Raw genomic sequence first — 20929 nt, forward strand, 5'->3', positions numbered from 1 at the left:
AGGGCATGAGTTTCAGGGCAGGAGTATCAGGGCAGGAGTTTCAGGGCATGAGATTCAGGGCATGAGATTCAGGGCAGGAGTTTCAGGGCATGAGATTCAGGGCATGAGTTTCAGGGCAGGAGATTCAGGGCAGGAGTTTCAGGGCATGAGATTCAGGGCATGAGTTTCAGGGCAGGAGTTTCAGGGCATGAGATTCAGGGCAGGAGTTTCAGGGCATGAGATTCAGGGCAGGAGTTTCAGGGCATGAGATTCAGGGCATGAGTTTCAGGGCATGAGATTCAGGGCATGAGTTTCAGGGCAGGAGATTCAGGGCAGGAGATTCAGGGCATGAGATTCAGGGCATGAGTTTCAGCGCAGGAGATTCAGGGCATGAGATTCAGGGCATGAGTTTCAGGGCAGGAGATTCAGGGCAGGAGTTTCAGGGCATGAGATTCAGGGCATGAGTTTCAGGGCAGGAGTTTCAGGGCATGAGATTCAGGGCAGTAGTTTCAGGGCTTGAGATTCAGGGCATGAGATTCAGGGCATGAGTTTCAGGGCAGGAGATTCAGGGCAGGAGTTTCAGGGCATGAGATTCAGGGCTGTGGTTTCAGGGCAGGAGATTCAGGGCAGGAGTTTCAGGACATGAGATTCAGGGCAGGAGATTCAGTGCAGGAGTTTCAGGGTATGAGATTCAGGGCATTTGTTTCAGGGCAGGAGATTCAGGGCAGGAGTTTCCGGGCATTTGATTCAGGCCATGAGTTTCAGGGGAGGAGATTCAGGGCAGGAGTTTCAGGGCATGAGATTCAGTGCAAGAGTTTCGGTGCAGGAGATTCAGGGTATGAGATTCAGGGCATGAGTTTCAGGGCGGGAGATTCAGGGCATGAGATTCAGGGCAGGAGATTCAGGGCGTGAGTTTCAGGGCAGGAGATTCAGGGCAGGAGATTCCGGGCATGAGTTTCCGGGCAGGAGATTCAGGGCAGGAGACTCAGTGCATGAGTTTCAGTGCATGAGTTTCAGGGCATGAGATTCAGGGCATGAGTTTCAGAGCAGGAGATTCAGGGCAGGAGATTCAGGGCAGGAGTATCAGGGCATGAGATTCAGGGCATGAGTTTCAGGGCAGGAGTTTCAGTGCAGGTGTTTCAGGGCATGAGATTCAGGGCATGAGTTTCAGGGCAGGAGATTCAGGCCGGACTTTCAAGGCATGAGATTCAGGGCAGTAGTTTCAGGGCTTGAGATTCAGGGCAGGAGATTCAGGGCATGAGATTCAGGGCAGTAGTTTCAGGGCATGAGATTCAGGGCAGGAGATTCATGGCATGAGATTCAGGGCTGTAGTTTCAGGGCAGGAAATTCAGGGCAGGAGTTTCAGGGCATGAGATTCAGGGCATGAGTTTCAGGGCAGGAGTTTCAGGGCATGAGATTCAGGGCAGTAGTTTCAGGGCTTGAGATTCAGGGCATGAGATTCAGGGCATGAGTTTCAGGGCAGGAGATTCAGGGCAGGAGTTTCAGGGCATGAGATTCAGGGCTGTGGTTTCAGGGCAGGAGATTCAGGGCAGGAGATTCAGGGCATGAGTTTCAGGGCAGGAGATTCAGGGCAGGAGTTTCAGGGCATGAGATTCAGGGCAGTAGTTTCAGGGCTTGAGATTCAGGACAGCATATTCAGGGAATGAGATTGAGGGCATGAGATCAAGAGCATGAAATTCAGCGCGTGAGTTTCAGGGCAGGAGATTCAGGGCATGAGATTCAGGGCTTTAGTTTCAGGGCTGGAGTATCAGGGCTGAAATTTCAGGGCATGAGATTCAGGGCATGAGATTCAGGGCAGGAGATTCAGGGCATGAGATTCAGGGCATGAGTTTCAGGGCAGGAGATTCAGGGCAGGAGTTTCAGGGCATGAGATTCAGGGCATGAGTTTCAGGGCAGGAGATTCAGGGCATGAGTTTCAGGGCATGAGATTCAGGGCATGAGTTTCAGGGCAGGAGATTCAGGGCATGAGATTCAGTGCAGGAGTTTCAGGGCATGAGATTCAGGGCATGAGATTCAGGGCATGAGTTTCAGGGCAGGAGATTCAGGGCATGAGATTCAGGGCAGGAGTTTCAGGGCATGAGATTCAGGGCATGAGTTTCAGGGCAGGAGTTTCAGGGCAGGAGTTTCAGGGCATGAGATTCAGGGCATGAGATTCAGGGCAGGAGATTCAGGGCAGGAGTTTCAGGGCATGAGATTCAGGGCAGTAGTTTCAGGGCAGGAGATTCAGGGCAGGAGATTCAGGGCATGAGATTCAGGGCATGAGATTCAGGGCATGAGTTTCAGGGCAGGAGATTCAGGGCAGGAGATTCAGGGCATGAGATTCAGGGCAGGAGTTTCAGGGCATGAGATTCAGGGCATGAGTTTCAGGGCAGGAGATTCAGGGCATGAGATTCAGGGCATGAGTTTCAGGGCATGAGATTCAGGGCAGGAGTTTCAGGGCATGAGATTCAGGGCATGAGTTTCAGGGCAGGAGATTCAGGGCATGAGATTCAGGGCAGGAGTTTCAGGGCATGAGATTCAGGGCAGGAGATTCAGGGCAGGAGTTTCAGGGCATGAGATTCAGGGCATGAGTTTCAGGGCAGGAGTTTCAGGGCATGAGATTCAGGGCAGTAGTTTCAGGGCTTGAGATTCAGGGCATGAGATTCAGGGCATGAGTTTCAGGGCAGGAGATTCAGGGCAGGAGTTTCAGGGCATGAGATTTAGGGCTGTGGTTTCAGGGCAGGAGATTCAAGGCAGGAGTTTCAGGACATGAGATTCAGGGCAGGAGATTCAGTGCAGGAGTTTCAAGGTATGAGATTCAGGGCATGTGTTTCAGGGCAGGAGATTCAGGGCAGGAGTTTCAGGGCATTTGATTCAGGCCATGAGTTTCAGGGGAGGAGATTCAGGGCAGGAGTTTCAGGGCATGAGATTCAGGGCAAGAGTTTCAGTGCAGGAGATTCAGGGCATGAGATTCAGGGCATGAGTTTCAGGGCGGGAGATTCAGGGCATGAGATTCAGGGCAGGAGATTCAGGGCATGAGTTTCAGGGCAGGAGATTCAGGGCAGGAGATTCAGGGCATGAGTTTCAGGGCAGGAGATTCAGGGCAGGAGATTCAGGGCATGAGTTTCAGGGCATGAGTTTCAGGGCATGAGATTCAGGGCATGAGTTTCAGGGCAGGAGATTCAGGGCATGAGATTCAGGGCAGGAGTTTCAGGGCATGAGATTCAGGGCATGAGATTCAGGGCAGGAGTTTCAGGGCAGGAGTTTCAGGGCATGAGATTCAGGGCATGAGTTTCAGGGCAGGAGATTCAGGGCAGGAGTTTCAGGGCATGAGATTCAGGGCAGTAGTTTCAGGGCATGAGATTCAGGGCAGGAGATTCAGGGCATGAGATTCAGGGCAGGAGTTTCAGGGCATGAGATTCAGGGCAGGAGATTCAGGGCATGAGATTCAGGGCATGAGTTTCAGGGCAGGAGATTCAGGGCAGGAGTTTCAGGGCATGAGATTCAGGGCATGAGTTTCAGGGCAGGAGTTTCAGGGCATGAGATTCAGGGCAGGAGTTTCAGGGCAGGAGATTCAGGGCATGAGATTCAGGGCATGAGTTTCAGGGCAGGAGATTCAGGGCAGGAGTTTCAGGGCATGAGATTTAGGGCTGTGGTTTCAGGGCAGGAGATTCAAGGCAGGAGATTCAGGGCATGAGTTTCGGTACAGGAAATTCAGGGCCGGAGTTTCAAGGCATGAGATTCAGGGCAGTAGTTTCAGGGCTTGAGATTCAGGACAGCATATTCAGGGAATGAGATTCAGGGCAGGAGATTCAGGGCATGAGATTCAGGGCATGAGTTTCAGGGCAGGAGATTCAGGGCATGAGATTCAGGGCATGAGTTTCAGGGCAGGAGTTTCGGGGCTGGAGATTCAGGGCATGAGATTCAGGGCATGAGTTTCAGGGCAGGAGATTCAGGGCATGAGTTTCAGGGCATGAGATTCAGGGCATGAGTTTCAGGGCAGGAGATTCAGGGCAGGAGTTTCAGGGCATGAGATTCAGGGCATGAGATTCAGGGCATGAGTTTCAGGGCAGGAGATTCAGGGCAGGAGATTCAGGGCAGGAGTTTCAGGGCATGAGATTCAGGGCATGAGTTTCAGGGCAGGAGTTTCAGTGCAGGAGTTTCAGGGCATGAGATTCAGGGCATGAGATTCAGGGCAGGAGATTCAGGGCAGGAGTTTCAGGGCATGAGATTCAGGGCAGTAGTTTCAGGGCTTGAGATTCAGGGCAGGAGATTCAGGGCATGAGATTCAGGGCATGAGATTCAGGGCATGAGATTCAGGGCATGAGTTTCAGGGCAGGCGATTCAGGGTAGAACATTCAGGCATGAGATTCAGGGCAGGAGTTTCAGGGCATGAGATTCAGGGCATGAGTTTCAGGGCAGGAGATTCAGGGCATGAGATTCATGGGAATGAGTTTCAAAGCATGAGATTCAGGGCAGGAGTTTCAGGGCATGAGATTCAGGGCATGAGTTTCAGCGCAGGATATTCAGGGCATGGGATTCAGGGAATGAGTTTCAGGGCAGGAGATTCAGGGCATGAGATTCAGGGCATGAGTTTCAGGGCAGGAGATTCAGGGCAGGAGTTTCAGGGCATGAGATTCAGGGCATGAGTTTCAGGGCAGGAGTTTCAGGGCATGAGATTCAGGGCAGTAGTTTCAGGGCTTGAGATTCTGGGCAGCAGTTTCAGGGCATGAGATTCAGGGCATGAGTTTCAGGGCAGGAGATTCAGGGCTGGAGATTCAGGGCATGAGTTTCAGGGCAGGAGATTCAGGGCATGAGATTCAGGGCATGAGTTTCAGGGCTGGAGTATCAGGGCATGAAATTTCAGGGCATGAGATTCAGGGCAGGAGATTCAGTGCAGGAGTTTCAGGGCATGAGATTCAGGGCATGAGTTTCAGGGCAGGAGATTCAGGGCAGGAGTTTCAGGGCATGTGATTCAGGGCATGAGTTTCAGGGCAGGAAATTCAGGGCATGAGTTTCAGGGCATGTGATTCAGGGCATGAGTTTCAGGGCAGGAGATTCAGGGCATGAGATTCAGTGCAGGAGTTTCAGGGCATGAGATTCAGGGCATGAGATTCAGGGTCGGAGATTCAGGGCATGAGATTCAGGGCATGAGATTCAGGGCATGAGTTTCAGGGCAGGAGTTCCAGGGCATGAGATTCAGTGCGGGAGATTCAGGGCAGGAGTTTCAGGGCATTGGATTGAGGGCATTAGTTTCAGCCCAGGAGTTTCAGGGCAGGAGATTCAGGGCAGGAGATTCAGGGCAGGAGATTCAGGGCAGGAGTTTCAGGGCAGGAGTTTCAGTGCAGGAGTTTCAGGGCATGATATTCAGGGCATGAGTTTAAGGGCAGGAGATTCAGGGCATGAGTTTCAGGGCATGAGATTCAGGGCATGAGTTTCAGGGCAGGAGATTCAGGGCATGAGATTCAGGGCAGGAGTTTCAGGGCATGAGATTCAGGGCAGGAGTTTCAGGGCAGGAGTTTCAGGGCAGGAGTTTCAGGGCATGAGATTCAGGGCATGAGTTTAAGGGCAGGAGATTCAGGGCATGAGTTTCAGGGCATGTGATTCAGGGCATGAGTTTCAGGGCAGGAGATTCAGGGCATGAGATTCAGTGCAGGAGTTTCAGGGCATGAGATTCAGGGCATGAGATTCAGGGCATGAGTTTCAGGGCAGGAGATTCAGGGCAGGAGTTTCAGGGCATGAGATTCAGGGCAGGAGATTCAGGGCAGGAGTTTCAGGGCATGAGATTCAGGGCATGAGTTTCAGGGCAGGAGATTCAGGGCAGGAGTTTCAGGGCATGAGATTCAGGGCATGAGTTTCAGGGCAGGAGTTTCAGGGCATGAGATTCAGGGCAGGAGTTTCAGGGCATGAGATTCAGGGCAGGAGTTTCAGGGCATGAGATTCAGGGCAGGAGTTTCAGGGCATGAGATTCAGGGCATGAGTTTCAGGGCAGGAGATTCAGGGCAGGAGTTTCAGGGCATGAGATTCAGGGCATGAGTTTCAGGGCAGGAGATTCAGGGCATGAGATTCAGGGCATGAGTTTCAGGGCAGGAGATTCAGGGCTTGAGATTCAGGGCATGAGTTTCAGGGCAGGAGATTCAGTGCAGGAGTTTCAGGGCATGTGATTCAGGGCATGAGTTTCAGAGCAGGAGTTTCAAGGCATGAGATTCAGGGCAGTAGTTTCAGGGCTTGAGATTCAGGGCATGAGATTCAGGGCATGAGTTTCAGGGCAGGAGATTCAGGGCAGGACTTTCAGGGCATGAGATTTAGGGCTGTGGTTTCAGGGCAGGAGATTCAAGGCAGGAGTTTCAGGACATGAGATTCAGGGCAGGAGATTCAGTGCAGGAGTTTCAAGGTATGAGATTCAGGGCATGTGTTTCAGGGCAGGAGATTCAGGGCAGGAGTTTCCGGGCATTTGATTCAGGCCATGAGTTTCAGGGGATGAGATTCAGGGCAGGAGTTTCAGGGCATGAGATTCAGGGCAAGAGTTTCGGTGCAGGAGATTCAGGGTATGAGATTCAGGGCATGAGTTTCAGGGCGGGAGATTCAGGGCATGAGATTCAGGGCAGGAGATTCAGGGCGTGAGTTTCAGGGCAGGAGATTCAGGGCTGGAGATTCAGGGCAGGAGTTTCAGGGCAGGAGTTTCAGTGCAGGAGTTTCAGGGCATGAGATTCAGGGCATGAGTTTCAGGGCATGAGATTCAGGGCATGAGTTTCAGGGCAGGAGATTCAGGGCATGAGATTCAGGGCAGGAGTTTCAGGGCATGAGATTCAGGGCATGAGATTCAGGGCAGGAGTTTCAGGGCAGGAGTTTCAGGGCATGAGATTCAGGGCATGAGTTTCAGGGCAGGAGATTCAGGGCAGGAGTTTCAGGGCATGAGATTCAGGGCAGTAGTTTCAGGGCATGAGATTCAGGGCAGGAGATTCAGGGCATGAGATTCAGGGCAGGAGTTTCAGGGCTTGAGATTCAGGGCAGGAGATTCAGGGCATGAGATTCAGGGCATGAGTTTCAGGGCAGGAGATTCAGGGCAGGAGATTCAGGGCATGAGATTCAGGGCAGGAGTTTCAGGGCATGAGATTCAGGGCATGAGTTTCAGGGCAGGAGATTCAGGGCAGGAGTTTCAGGGCATGAGATTCAGGGCATGAGTTTCAGGGCAGGAGATTCAGGGCATGAGATTCAGGGCATGAGTTTCAGGGCAGGAGATTCAGGGCAGGAGTTTCAGGGCATGAGATTCAGGGCATGAGTTTCAGGGCAGGAGATTCAGGGCAGGAGTTTCAGGGCATGAGATTCAGGGCATGAGTTTCAGGGCAGGAGATTCAGGGCAGGAGTTTCAGGGCATGAGATTCAGGGCATGAGTTTCACGGCAGGATGTTCAGTGCAGGAATTTCAGGGCATGAGATTCAGGGCATGAGTTTCGGGACAGGAGATTCAGGGTCTAGTTTCAAGGCATGAGATTCAGGGCAGTAGTTTCAGGGCTTGAGATTCAGGGCAGGAGATTCAGGGCATGAGATTCAGGGCATGAGATCAAGGGCATGAGATTCAGGGCATGAGTTTCAGGGCAGGAGATTCAGGGCTGGAGATTCAGGGCATGAGTTTCAGGGCAGGAGATTCAGGGCAGGAGATTCAGGGCATGAGATTCAGGGCATGAGTTTCAGGGCATGAGATTCAGGGCAGGAGTTTCAGGGCATGAGATTCAGGGCAGGAGTTTCAGGGCATGAGATTCAGGGCATGAGTTTCAGGGCAGGAGATTCAGGGCAGGAGTTTCAGGGCATGAGATTCAGGGCATGAGTTTCAGGGCAGGAGATTCAGGGCATGAGATTCAGGGCATGAGTTTCAGGGCAGGAGATTCAGGGCATGAGATTCAGGGCATGAGTTTCAGGGCAGGAGATTCAGGGCAGGAGTTTCAGGGCATGAGATTCAGGGCATGAGTTTCAGGGCAGGAGATTCAGGGCAGGAGTTTCAGGGCATGAGATTCAGGGCATGAGTTTCAGGGCAGGAGATTCAGGGCAGGAGTTTCAGGGCATGAGATTCAGGGCATGAGATTCAGGGCAGGAGATTCAGGACTAGTTTCAGGGCATGAGATTCAGGGCAGTAGTTTCAGGGCTTGAGATTCAGGGCAGCAGATTCAGGGCATGAGATTCAGGGCATGAGATTCAGGGCATGAGATTCAGGGCATGAGTTTCAGGGCAGGAGATTCAGGGCATGAGATTCAGGGCATGAGTTTCAGGGCAGGAGTTTCAGGGCATGAGATTCAGGGCATGAGTTTCAGGGCAGGAGATTCAGGGCAGGAGTTTCAGGGCATGAGATTCAGGGCATGAGTTTCAGGGCAGGAGTTTCAGGGCATGAGATTCAGGGCAGGAGTTTCAGGGCTTGAGATTCAGGGCAGGAGTTTCAGGGCATGAGATTCAGGGCAGGAGTTTCAGGGCATGAGATTCAGGGCATGAGTTTCAGGGCTGGAGCTTCAGGGCATGAGATTCAGGGCAAGAGTTTCAGGGCGGGAGATTCAGGGCAGGAGTTTCAGGGCATTGGATTGAGGGCATGTGTTTCAAGGCATGAGATTCAGGGCAGTAGTTTCAGGGCTTGAGATTCTGGGCAGGAGATTCATGGCATGAGATTCAGGGCAGGAGATTCAGGGCGTGAGTTTCAGGGCAGGAGATTCAGGGCAGGAGATTCAGGGCATGAGTTTCAGGGCAGGAGGTTCAGGGCAGGAGATTCAGTGCATGAGTTTCAGTGCATGAGATTCAGGGCATGTGATTCAGGGCATGAGTTTCAGAGCAGGAGATTCAGGGCAGAAGATTCAGGGCAGGAGTATCAGGGCATGAGATTCAGGGCATGAGTTTCAGGGCAGGAGTTTCAGTGCAGGTGTTTCAGGGCATGAGATTCAGGGCACGAGATTCAGGGCAGGAGATTCAGGGCCGGACTTTCAAGGCATGAGATTCAGGGCAGTAGTTTCAGGGCTTGAGATTCAGGGCAGGAGATTCAGGGCATGAGATTCAGGGCATGAGATCAAGGGCATGAAATTCAGGGCATGAGTTTCAGGGCAGGAGATTCAGGGTAGAACATTCAGGCATGAGATTCAGGGCAGGAGTTTCAGGGCATGAGATTCAAGGGGATGAGTTTCAGAGCAGGAGATTCAGGGCATGAGATTCAGGGCATGAGTTTCAGGGCATGAGATTCAGGGCAGGAGTTTCAGGGCATGAGATTCAGGGCATGAGTTTCAGCGCAGGAGATTCAGGGCATGGGATTCAGAGCATGAGTTGCAGGGCAGGAGATTCAGGGCATGGGATTCAGAGCATGAGTTGCAGGGCAGGAGATTCAGGGCAGGAGTCTCAGGGCATGATATTCAGAGCATGAGTTTCACGGCAGGATATTCAGTGCAGGAATTTCAGGGCATGAGATTCAGGGCATGAGTTTCGGTACAGGAAATTCAGGGCATGAGTTTCGGTACAGGAAATTAAGGGCCGGAGTTTCAAGGCATGAGATTCAGGGCAGTAGTTTCAGGGCTTGAGATTCAGGACAGCATATTCAGGGAATGAGATTGAGGGCATGAGATCAAGAGCATGAAATTCAGCGCGTGAGTTTCAGGGCAGGAGATTCAGGGCTGGAAATTCAGGGCATGAGTTTCAGGGCAGGAGATTCAGGGCATGAGATTCAGGGCTTTAGTTTCAGGGCTGGAGTATCAGGGCTGAAATTTCAGGGCATGAGATTCAGGGCCGGAGATTCAGAGCAGTAGTTTCAGGGCATGATATTCAGGGCATGAGTTTCAGGGCAGGAGATTCAGGGCAGGAGTTTCAGGGCATGAGATTCAGGGCATGAGTTTAAGGGCAGGAGATTCAGGGCATGAGTTTCAGGGCATGTGATTCAGGGCATGAGTTTCAGGGCAGGAGATTCAGGGCATGAGATTCAGTGCAGGAGTTTCAGGGCATGAGATTCAGGGCATGAGATTCAGGGTCGGAGATTCAGGGCATGAGATTCAGGGCATGAGATTCAGGGCATGAGTTTCAGGGCAGGAGTTCCAGGGCATGAGATTCAGTGCGGGAGATTCAGGGCAGGAGTTTCAGGGCATTGGATTGAGGGCATTAGTTTCAGCCCAGGAGTTTCAGGGCAGGAGATTCAGGGCAGGAGTTTCAGGGCAGGAGTTCCAGGGCATGAGATTCAGGGCAAGAGTTTCAGTGCAGGAGATTCAGGCTATGAGATTCAGGGCATGAGTTTCAGGGCGGGAGATTCAGGGCAGGAGTTTCAGGGCATTGGATTGAGGGCATGAGTTTCAGGGCAGGAGTTTCAGGGCAGGAGATTCAGGGCAGGAGTTTCAGGGCAGGAGTTTCAGTGCAGGAGTTTCAGGGCATGATATTCAGGGCATGAGTTTAAGGGCAGGAGATTCAGGGCATGAGTTTCAGGGCATGTGATTCAGGGCATGAGTTTCAGGGCAGGAGATTCAGGGCATGAGATTCAGTGCAGGAGTTTCAGGGCATGAGATTCTGGGCATGAGATTCAGGGTCGGAGCTTCAGGGCTTGAGATTCAGGGCCTGAGTTTCAGGGCAGGAGATTCAGGGCAGGAGTTTCAGGGCATGAGATTCAGGGCATGAGTTTCAGGGCAGGAGTTTCAAGGCATGAGATTCAGGGCAGTAGTTTCAGGGCATGAGATTCTGGGCAGGAGTTTCAGGGCATGAGATTCATAGCATGAGTTTCAGGACAGAAGATTCAGTACAGGAGTTTCAGGGCATGTGATTCAGGGCATGAGTTTCAGGGCAGGAGATTCAGGGCATGAGATTCAGGGCATGAGTTTCAGGGCATGAGATTCAGGGCAGGAGTTTCAGGGCATGAGATTCAGGGCATGAGTTTCAGGGCAGGAGATTCAGGGCAGGAGTTTCAGGGCATGAGATTCAGGGCAGGAGTTTCAGGGCATGAGATTCAGGGCATGAGTTTCAGGGCAGGAGATTCAGGGCAGGAGTTTCAGGGCATGAGATTCAGGGCATGAGTTTCAGGGCAGGAGATTCAGGGCATGAGATTCAGGGCATGAGTTTCAGGGCATGAGATTCAGGGCAGGAGTTTCAGGGCATGAGATTCAGGGCATGAGTTTCAGGGCAGGAGATTCAGGGCATGAGATTCAGGGCATGAGTTTCAGGGCAGGAGATTCAGGGCAGGAGTTTCAGGGCATGAGATTCAGGGCATGAGTTTCAGGGCAGGAGATTCAGGGCAGGAGATTCAGGGCATGAGATTCAGGGCATGAGTTTCAGGGCAGGAGATTCAGGGCAGGAGTTTCAGGGCATGAGATTCAGGGCATGAGTTTCAGGGCAGGAGATTCAGGGCAGGAGTTTCAGGGCATGAGATTCAGGGCAGTAGTTTCAGGGCTTGAGATTCAGGGCAGGAGATTCAGGGCATGAGATTCAGGGCATGAGATTCAGGGCATGAGATTCAGGGCATGAGTTTCAGGGCAGGAGATTCAGGGCATGAGATTCAGGGCATGAGTTTCAGGGCAGGAGATTCAGGGCATGAGATTCAGGGCATGAGTTTCAGGGCAGGAGATTCAGGGCAGGAGTTTCAGGGCATGAGATTCAGGGCAGGAGATTCAGGGCAGGAGTTTCAGGGCATGAGATTCAGGGCATGAGTTTCAGGGCAGGAGATTCAGGGCAGGAGTTTCAGGGCATGAGATTCAGGGCATGAGTTTCAGGGCAGGAGTTTCAGGGCATGAGATTCAGGGCAGTAGTTTCAGGGCATGAGATTCAGGGCAGGAGTTTCAGGGCATGAGATTCAGGGCAGGAGTTTCAGGGCATGAGATTCAGGGCATGAGTTTCAGGGCAGGAGATTCAGGGCAGGAGTTTCAGGGCATGAGATTCAGGGCATGAGTTTCAGGGCAGGAGTTTCAGGGCATGAGATTCAGGGCATGAGTTTCAGGGCAGGAGATTCAGGGCATGAGATTCAGGGCATGAGTTTCAGGGCAGGAGATTCAGGGCAGGAGTTTCAGGGCATGAGATTCAGGGCATGAGTTTCAGGGCAGGAGATTCAGGGCAGGAGTTTCAGGGAATGAGATTCAGGGCATGAGTTTCAGGGCAGGAGATTCAGGGCAGGAGTTTCAGGGCATGAGATTCAGGGCATGAGTTTCAGGGCAGGAGATTCAGGGCAGGAGTTTCAGGGCATGAGATTCAGGGCATGAGTTTCAGGGCAGGAGATTCAGGGTATGTAGTTTCAAGGCATGAGATTCAGGGCAGTAGTTTCAGGGCTTGAGATTCAGGGCAGGAGATTCAGGGCATGAGATTCAGGGCATGTGATTCAGGGCATGAAATTCAGGGCATGAGTTTCAGGGCAGGAGATTCAGGGCATGAGATTCAGGGCATGAGTTTCAGGGCAGGAGTTTCAGGGCATGAGATTCAGGGCATGAGTTTCAGGGCAGGAGTTTCAGGGCATGAGATTCAGGGCAGTAGTTTCAGGGCATGAGATTCAGGGCAGGAGTTTCAGGGCATGAGATTCAGGGCATGAGTTTCAGGGCAGGAGATTCAGGGCAGGAGTTTCAGGGCATGAGATTCAGGGCATGAGTTTCAGGGCAGGAGATTCAGGGCATGAGATTCAGGGCATGAGTTTCAAAGCATGAGATTCAGGGCAGGAGTTTCAGGGCATGAGATTCAGGGCATGAGTTTCAGGGCAGGAGATTCAGGGCATGGGATTCAGGGCATGAGTTTCAGGGCAGGAGAAATAGGGCAGGAGTTTCAGGGCATGTGATTCAGGGCATGAGTTTCAGGGCAGGAGATTCAGGGCAGGAGTTTCAGGGCATGAGATTCAGGGCATGAGTTTCAGGGCAGGAGATTCAGTGCAGGAGTTTCAGGGCATGAGATTCAGGGCATGAGTTTCAGGGCAGGAGATTCAGGGCAGGAGTTTCAGGGCATGAGATTCAGGGCAGTAGTTTCAGGGCTTGAGATTCAGGGCAGCAGATTCAGGGCATGAGATTCAGGGCATGAGATTCAAGGGCATGAAATTCAGCGCGTGAGTTTCAGGGCAGGAGATTCAGGGCTGGAGATTCAGGGCATGAGTTTCAGGGCAGGAGATTCAGGGCATGAGATTCAGGGCATGAGTTTCAGGGCAGGAGTTTCAGGGCAGGAGTTTCAGGGCATGAGATTCAGGGCAGGAGATTCAGGGCATGAGTTTCAGGGCAGGAGTTTCAGGGCATGAGATTCAGGGCATGAGTTTCAGGGCAGGAGTTTCAGGGCATGAGATTCAGGGCAGTAGTTTCAGGGCATGAGATTCAGGGCAGGAGTTTCAGGGCATGAGATTCAGGGCATGAGTTTCAGGGCAGGAGATTCAGGGCAGGAGTTTCAGGGCATGTGATTCAGGGCATGAGTTTCAGGGCAGGAGATTCAGGGCATGAGATTCAGGGGTGGAGATTCAGGGCATGAGATTCAGGGCAGGAGTTTCAGGGCATGAGATTCAGGGCATGAGTTTCAGGGCAGGAGATTCAGGGCATGAGATTCAGGGCATGAGTTTCAGGGCAGGAGATTCAGGGCAGGAGTTTCAGGGCATGAGATTCAGGGCATGAGTTTCAGGGCAGGAGATTCAGGGCAGGAGTTTCAGGGCATGAGATTCAGGGCATGAGTTTCAGGGCAGGAGATTCAGTGCAGGAGTTTCAGGGCATGAGATTCAGGGCATGAGTTTCAGGGCAGGAGATTCAGGGCCGGAGTTTCAAGGCATGAGATTCAGGGCAGTAGTTTCAGGGCTTGAGATTCAGGGCAGGAGATTCAGGGCATGAGATTCAGGGCATGTGATTAAGGGCATGAAATTCAGGGCATGAGTTTCAGGGCAGGAGATTCAGGGCTGGAGATTCAGGGCATGAGTTTCAGGGCAGGAGATTCAGGGCATGAGATTTTCAGGGCTTTAGTTTCAGGGCTGGAGTATCAGGGCAGAAATTTCAGGGCATGAGATTCAGGGCCGGAGATTCAGGGCAGGAGTTTCAGGGCATGATATTCAGCTCATGAGTTTCAGGGCAGGAGATTCAGGGCAGGAGTTTCAGGGCATGAGATTCAGGGCATGAGTTTCAGGGCAGGAGATTCAGGGCATGAGATTCAGGGCAGGAGTTTCAGGGCATGAGATTCAGGGCAGGAGTTTCAGGGCATGAGATTCAGGGCAGGAGTTTCAGGGCATGAGATTCAGGGCATGAGTTTCAGGGCAGGAGATTCAGGGCAGGAGATTCAGGGCATGAGATTCAGGGCATGAGTTTCAGGGCAGGAGATTCAGGGCTTGAGATTCAGGGCATGAGTTTCAGGGCAGGAGATTCAGTACAGGAGTTTCAGGGCATGTGATTCAGGGCATGAGTTTCAGAGCAGGAGTTTCAAGGCATGAGATTCAGGGCAGTAGTTTCAGGGCTTGAGATTCAGGGCATGAGATTCAGGGCATGAGTTTCAGGGCAGGAGATTCAGGGCAGGACTTTCAGGGCATGAGATTTAGGGCTGTGGTTTTAGGGCAGGAGATTCAAGGCAGGAGATTCAGGGCATGAGATTCAGGGCAGGAGATTCAGTGCAGGAGTTTCAGGGTATGAGATTCAGGGCATGTGTTTCAGGGCAGGAGATTCAGGGCAGGAGTTTCCGGGCATTTGATTCAGGCCATGAGTTTCAGGGGATGAGATTCAGGGCAGGAGTTTCAGGGCATGAGATTCAGGGCAAGAGTTTCGGTGCAGGAGATTCAGGGTATGAGATTCAGGGCATGAGTTTCAGGGCGGGAGATTCAGGGCATGAGATTCAGGGCAGGAGATTCAGGGCGTGAGTTTCAGGGCAGGAGATTCAGGGTTGGAGATTCAGGGCAGGAGTTTCAGGGCAGGAGTTTCAGTGCAGGAGATTCAGGGCATGAGTTTCAGGGCATGAGTTTCAGGGCAGGAGATTCAGGGCATGAGTTTCAGGGCAGGAGATTCAGGGCAGGAGATTCAGGGCAGGAGTTTCAGGGCATGAGATTCAGGGCATGAGATTCAGGGCAGGAGTTTCAGTGCAGGAGTTTCAGGGCATGAGATTCAGGGCATGAGTTTCAGGGCAGGAGATTCAGGGCAGGAGTTTCAAGGCATGAGATTCAGGGCAGTAGTTTCAGGGCTTGAGATTCAGGGCAGGAGATTCAGGGCATGAGATTCAGGGCAGTAGTTTCAGGGCTTGAGATTCAGGGCAGGAGATTCAGGGCATGAGATTCAGGGCATGAGTTTCAGGGCATGAGATTCAGTGCAGGAGTTTCAGGGCATGAGATTCAGGGCATGAGATTCAGGGTCGGAGATTCAGGGCATGAGATTCAGGGCATGAGATTCAGGGCATGAGTTTCAGGGCAGGAGTTCCAGGGCATGAGATTCAGTGCGGGAGATTCAGGGCAGGAGTTTCAGGGCATTGGATTGAGGGCATTAGTTTCAGCCCAGGAGTTTCAGGGCAGGAGATTCAGGGCAGGAGTTTCAGGGCAGGAGTTCCAGGGCATGAGATTCAGGGCAAGAGTTTCAGTGCAGGAGATTCAGGGTATGAGATTCAGGGCATGAGTTTCAGGGCAGGAGATTCAGGGCAGGAGTTTCAGGGCATTGGATTGAGGGCATGAGTTTCAGGGCAGGAGTTTCAGGGCAGGAGATTCAGGGCAGGAGTTTCAGGGCAGGAGTTTCAGTGCAGGAGTTTCAGGGCATGATATTCAGGGCATGAGTTTAAGGGCAGGAGATTCAGGGCATGAGTTTCAGGGCATGTGATTCAGGGCATGAGTTTCAGGGCAGGAGATTCAGGGCATGAGATTCAGTGCAGGAGTTTCAGGGCATGAGATTCAGGGCATGAGATTCAGGGTCGGAGATTCAGGGCATGAGATTCAGGGCATGAGATTCAGGGCAGGAGATTCAGGGCAGGAGTTTCAGGGCATGAGATTCAGGGCATGAGTTTCAGGGCAGGAGTTTCAGGGCATGAGATTCAGGGCAGTAGTTTCAGGGCAGGAGATTCAGGGCAGGAGTTTCAGGGCATGAGATTCAGGGCATGAGTTTCAGGGCAGGAGATTCAGGGCAGGAGTTTCAGGGCATGAGATTCAGGGCATGAGTTTCAGGGCAGGAGATTCAGGGCATGAGATTCAGGGCATGAGTTTCAGGGCATGAGATTCAGGGCAGGAGTTTCAGGGCATGAGATTCAGGGCATGAGTTTCAGCGCAGGAGATTCAGGGCATGGGATTCAGGGCATGAGTTTCAGGGCAGGAGATTCAGGGCAGGAGTTTCAGGGCATGAGATTCAGGGCATGAGTTTCAGGGCAGGAGATTCAGGGCAGGAGTTTCAGGGCATGAGATTCAGGGCATGAGTTTCAGGGCAGGAGATTCAGGGCAGGAGTTTCAGGGCATGAGATTCAGGGCATGAGTTTCAGGGCAGGAGATTCAGGGCAGGAGATTCAGGGCATGAGATTCAGGGCAGTAGTTTCAGGGCATGAGATTCAGGGTAGGAGTTTCAGGACATGAGATTCAGGGCATGAGATCAAGGGCATGAGATTCAGGGCATGAGTTTCAGGGCAGGAGATTCAGGGCATGAGATTCAGGGCATGAGTTTCAGGGCAGGAGATTCAGGGCATGAGATTCAGGGCATGAGTTTCAGGGCAGGAGTTTCAGGGCAGGAGTTTCAGGGCATGAGATTCAGGGCAGGAGATTCAGGGCAGGAGTTTCAGGGCATGAGATTCAGGGCATGAGTTTCAGGGCAGGAGATTCAGGGCAGGAGTTTCAGGGCATGAGATTCAGGGCATGAGTTTCAGGGCAGGAGTTTCAGGGCATGAGATTCAGGGCAGTAGTTTCAGGGCATGAGATTCAGGGCAGGAGTTTCAGGGCATGAGATTCAGGGCAGGAGTTTCAGGGCATGAGATTCAGGGCATGAGTTTCAGGGCAGGAGATTCAGGGCAGGAGTTTCAGGGCATGAGATTCAGGGCATGAGTTTCAGGGCAGGAGATTCAGGGCATGAGATTCAGGGCATGAGTTTCAGGGCAGGAGATTCAGGGCAGGAGTTTCAGGGCATGAGATTCAGGGCATGAGTTTCAGGGCAGGAGATTCAGGGCAGGAGTTTCAGGGCATGTGATTCAGGGCATGAGTTTCAGGGCAGGAGATTCAGGGCATGAGATTCAGGGCATGAGTTTCAGGGCAGGAGATTCAGGGCAGGAGTTTCAGGGCATGAGATTCAGGGCATGAGTTTCAGGGCAGGAGATTCAGGGCAGGAGTTTCAGGGCATGAGATTCAGGGCATGAGTTTCAGGGCAGGAGATTCAGGGCAGGAGTTTCAGGGCATGAGATTCAGGGCATGAGTTTCAGGGCAGGAGATTCAGTGCAGGAGTTTCAGGGCATGAGATTCAGGGCATGAGTTTCAGGGCAGGAGATTCAGGGTCTAGTTTCAAGGCATGAGATTCAGGGCAGTAGTTTCAGGGCTTGAGATTCAGGGCATGAGATTCAGGGCAGGAGATTCAGGGCATGAGATCAAGGGCATGAGATTCAGGGCATGAGTTTCAGGGCAGGAGATTCAGGGCAGGAGATTCAGGGCATGAGTTTCAGGGCAGGAGTTTCAGGGCATGAGATTCAGGGCATGAGTTTCAGGGCAGGAGTTTCAGGGCATGAGATTCAGGGCAGTAGTTTCAGGGCATGAGATTCTGGGCAGGAGTTTCAGGGCATGAGATTCATAGCATGAGTTTCAGGACAGAAGATTCAGTACAGGAGTTTCAGGGCATGAGATTCAGGGCATGAGTTTCAGGGCAGGAGATTCAGGGCATGAGATTCAGGGCATGAGTTTCAGGGCATGAGATTCAGGGCAGGAGTTTCAGGGCATGAGATTCAGGGCATGAGTTTCAGCGCAGGAGATTCAGGGCATGGGATTCAGGGCATGAGTTTCAGGGCAGGAGATTCAGGGCAGGAGTTTCAGGGCATTTGATTCAGGGCATGAGTTTCAGGGCAGGAGATTCAGGGCAGGAGTTTCAGGGCATGAGATTCAGAGCATGAGTTTCACGGCAGGAAATTCAGTGCAGGAATTTCAGGGCATGAGATTCAGGGCATGAGTTTCATGGCTGGAGTTTCAGGGATGAAATTTCATGGCATGAGATTCAGGGCAGTAGTTTCAGGGCTTGAGATTCAGGGCAGCATATTCAGGGAATGAGATTCAGGGCATGAGATCAAGAGCATGAAATTCAGCGCGTGAGTTTCAGGGCAGGAGATTCAGGGCTGGAGATTCAGGGCATGAGTTTCAGGGCAGGAGATTCAGGGCATGAGATTCAGGGCATTAGTTTCAGGGCTGGAGTATCAGGGCAGAAATTTCAGGGCATGAGATTCAGGGCCGGAGATTCAGGGCAGGAGTTTCAGGGCATGATATTCAGGGCATGAGTTTCAGGGCAGGAGATTCAGGGCAGGAGTTTCAGGGCCTGAGATTCAGGGCATGAGTTTCAGGGCAGGAGTTTCAAGGCATGAGATTGAGGGCAGTAGTTTCAGGGCTTGAGATTCAGGGCAGGAGTTTCAGGGCATGAGATTCAGGGCAGGAGTTTCAGGGCATGAGATTCAGGGCATGAGTTTCAGGGCAGGAGATTCAGGGCAGGAGATTCAGGGCATGAGATTCAGGGCATGAGTTTCAGGGCAGGAGATTCAGGGCATGAGATTCAGGGCATGAGTTTCAGGGCAGGAGATTCAGGGCAGGAGTTTCAGGGCATGAGATTCAGGGCATGAGTTTCAGGGCAGGAGTTTCAGGGCATGAGATTCAGGGCAGGAGTTTCAGGGCAGGAGATTCAGGGCAGGAGTTTCAGGGCATGAGATTCAGGGCATGAGTTTCAGGGCAGGAGATTCAGGGCAGGAGTTTCAGGGCATGAGATTCAGGGCATGAGTTTCAGGGCAGGAGATTCAGGGCAGGAGTTTCAGGGCATGAGATTCAGGGCATGAGTTTCAGGGCAGGAGATTCAGGGCAGGAGTTTCAGGGCATGAGATTCAGGGCAGTAGTTTCAGGGCATGAGATTCAGGGCAGGAGATTCAGGGCATGAGATTCAGGGCATGAGATTCAGGGCATGAGATTCAGGGCATGAGTTTCAGGGCAGGAGATTCAGGGCATGAGATTCAGGGCATGAGTTTCAGGGCAGGAGATTCAGGGCATGAGATTCAGGGCATGAGTTTCAGGGCAGGAGTTTCAGGGCATGAGATTCAGGGCATGAGATTCAGGGCAGGAGTTTCAGGGCAGGAGATTCAGGGCATGAGATTCAGGGCATGAGTTTCAGGGCAGGAGATTCAGGGCAGGAGTTTCAGGGCATGAGATTCAGGGCATGAGTTTCAGGGCAGGAGTTTCAGGGCATGAGATTCAGGGCAGGAGTTTCAGGGCATGAGATTCAGGGCAGGAGTTTCAGGGCATGAGATTCAGGGCAGGAGTTTCAGGGCATGAGATTCAGGGCATGAGTTTCAGGGCAGGAGATTCAGGGCAGGAGATTCAGGGCATGAGATTCAGGGCATGAGTTTCAGGGCAGGAGATTCAGGGCATGAGATTCAGGGCATGAGATTCAGGGCAGGAGATTCAGGGCAGGAGTTTCAGGGCATGTGATTCAGGGCATGAGTTTCAGGGCAGGAGTTTCAGGGCATGAGATTCAGGGCAGTAGTTTCAGGGCTTGAGATTCAGGGCATGAGATTCAGGGCATGAGTTTCAGGGCAGGAGATTCAGGGCAGGAGTTTCAGGGCATGAGATTTAGGGCTGTGGTTTCAGGGCAGGAGATTCAGGGCAGGACTTTCAGGGCATGAGATTCAGGGCAGGAGTTTCAGTGCAGGAGTTTCAAGGTATGAGATTCAGGGCATGTGTTTCAGGGCAGGAGATTCAGGGCAGGAGTTTCCGGGCATTTGATTCAGGCCATGAGTTTCAGGGGAGGAGATTCAGGGCAGGAGTTTCAGGGCATGAGATTCAGGGCAAGAGTTTCAGTGCAGGAGATTCAGGGTATGAGATTCAGGGCATGAGTTTCAGGGCGGGAGATTCAGGGCATGAGATTCAGGGCAGGAGATTCAGGGCGTGAGTTTCAGGGCAGGAGATTCAGGGCAGGAGATTCAGGGCATGAGTTTCAGGGCAGGAGATTCAGGGCAGGAGATTCAGGGCATGAGTTTCAGGGCATGAGTTTCAGGGCATGAGATTCAGGGCATGAGTTTCAGGGCAGGAGATTCAGGGCATGAGATTCAGGGCAGGAGTTTCAGGGCATGAGATTCAGGGCATGAGATTCAGGGCAGGAGTTTCAGGGCAGGAGTTTCAGGGCATGAGATTCAGGGCATGAGTTTCAGGGCAGGAGATTCAGGGCAGGAGTTTCAGGGCATGAGATTCAGGGCAGTAGTTTCAGGGCTTGAGATTCAGGGCAGGAGATTCAGGGCATGAGATTCAGGGCAGGAGTTTCAGGGCATGAGATTCAGGGCAGGAGATTCAGGGCATGAGATTCAGGGCATGAGTTTCAGGGCAGGAGATTCAGTGCAGGAGTTTCAGGGCATGAGATTCAGGGCATGAGATTCAGGGCAGGAGATTCAGGGCATGAGATTCAGGGCATGAGATTCAGGGCATGAGTTTCAGGGCAGGAGTTTCAGGGCATGAGATTCAGGGCATGAGATTCAGGGCAGGAGTTTCAGGGCATTGGATTGAGGGCATTAGTTTCAGCCCAGGAGTTTCAGGGCAGGAGATTCAGGGCAGGAGTTTCAGGGCAGGAGTTTCAGGGCATGAGATTCAGGGCATGAGTTTCAGTGCAGGAGATTCAGGGCATGAGATTCAGGGCATGAGTTTCAGGGCAGGAGATTCAGGGCAGGAGTTTCAGGGCATGAGATTCAGGGCATGAGTTTCAGGGCAGGAGTTTCAGGGCAGGAGATTCAGGGCATGAGATTCAGGGCAGGAGTTTCAGGGCAGGAGTTTCAGGGCATGAGATTCAGGGCATGAGTTTCAGGGCAGGAGATTCAGGGCATGAGATTCAGGGCAGGAGTTT

The sequence above is a fragment of the Mobula hypostoma genome, chromosome 15 (assembly GCF_963921235.1).
Source record: "Mobula hypostoma chromosome 15, sMobHyp1.1, whole genome shotgun sequence".
Classification (NCBI taxonomy): domain Eukaryota; kingdom Metazoa; phylum Chordata; class Chondrichthyes; order Myliobatiformes; family Myliobatidae; genus Mobula; species Mobula hypostoma.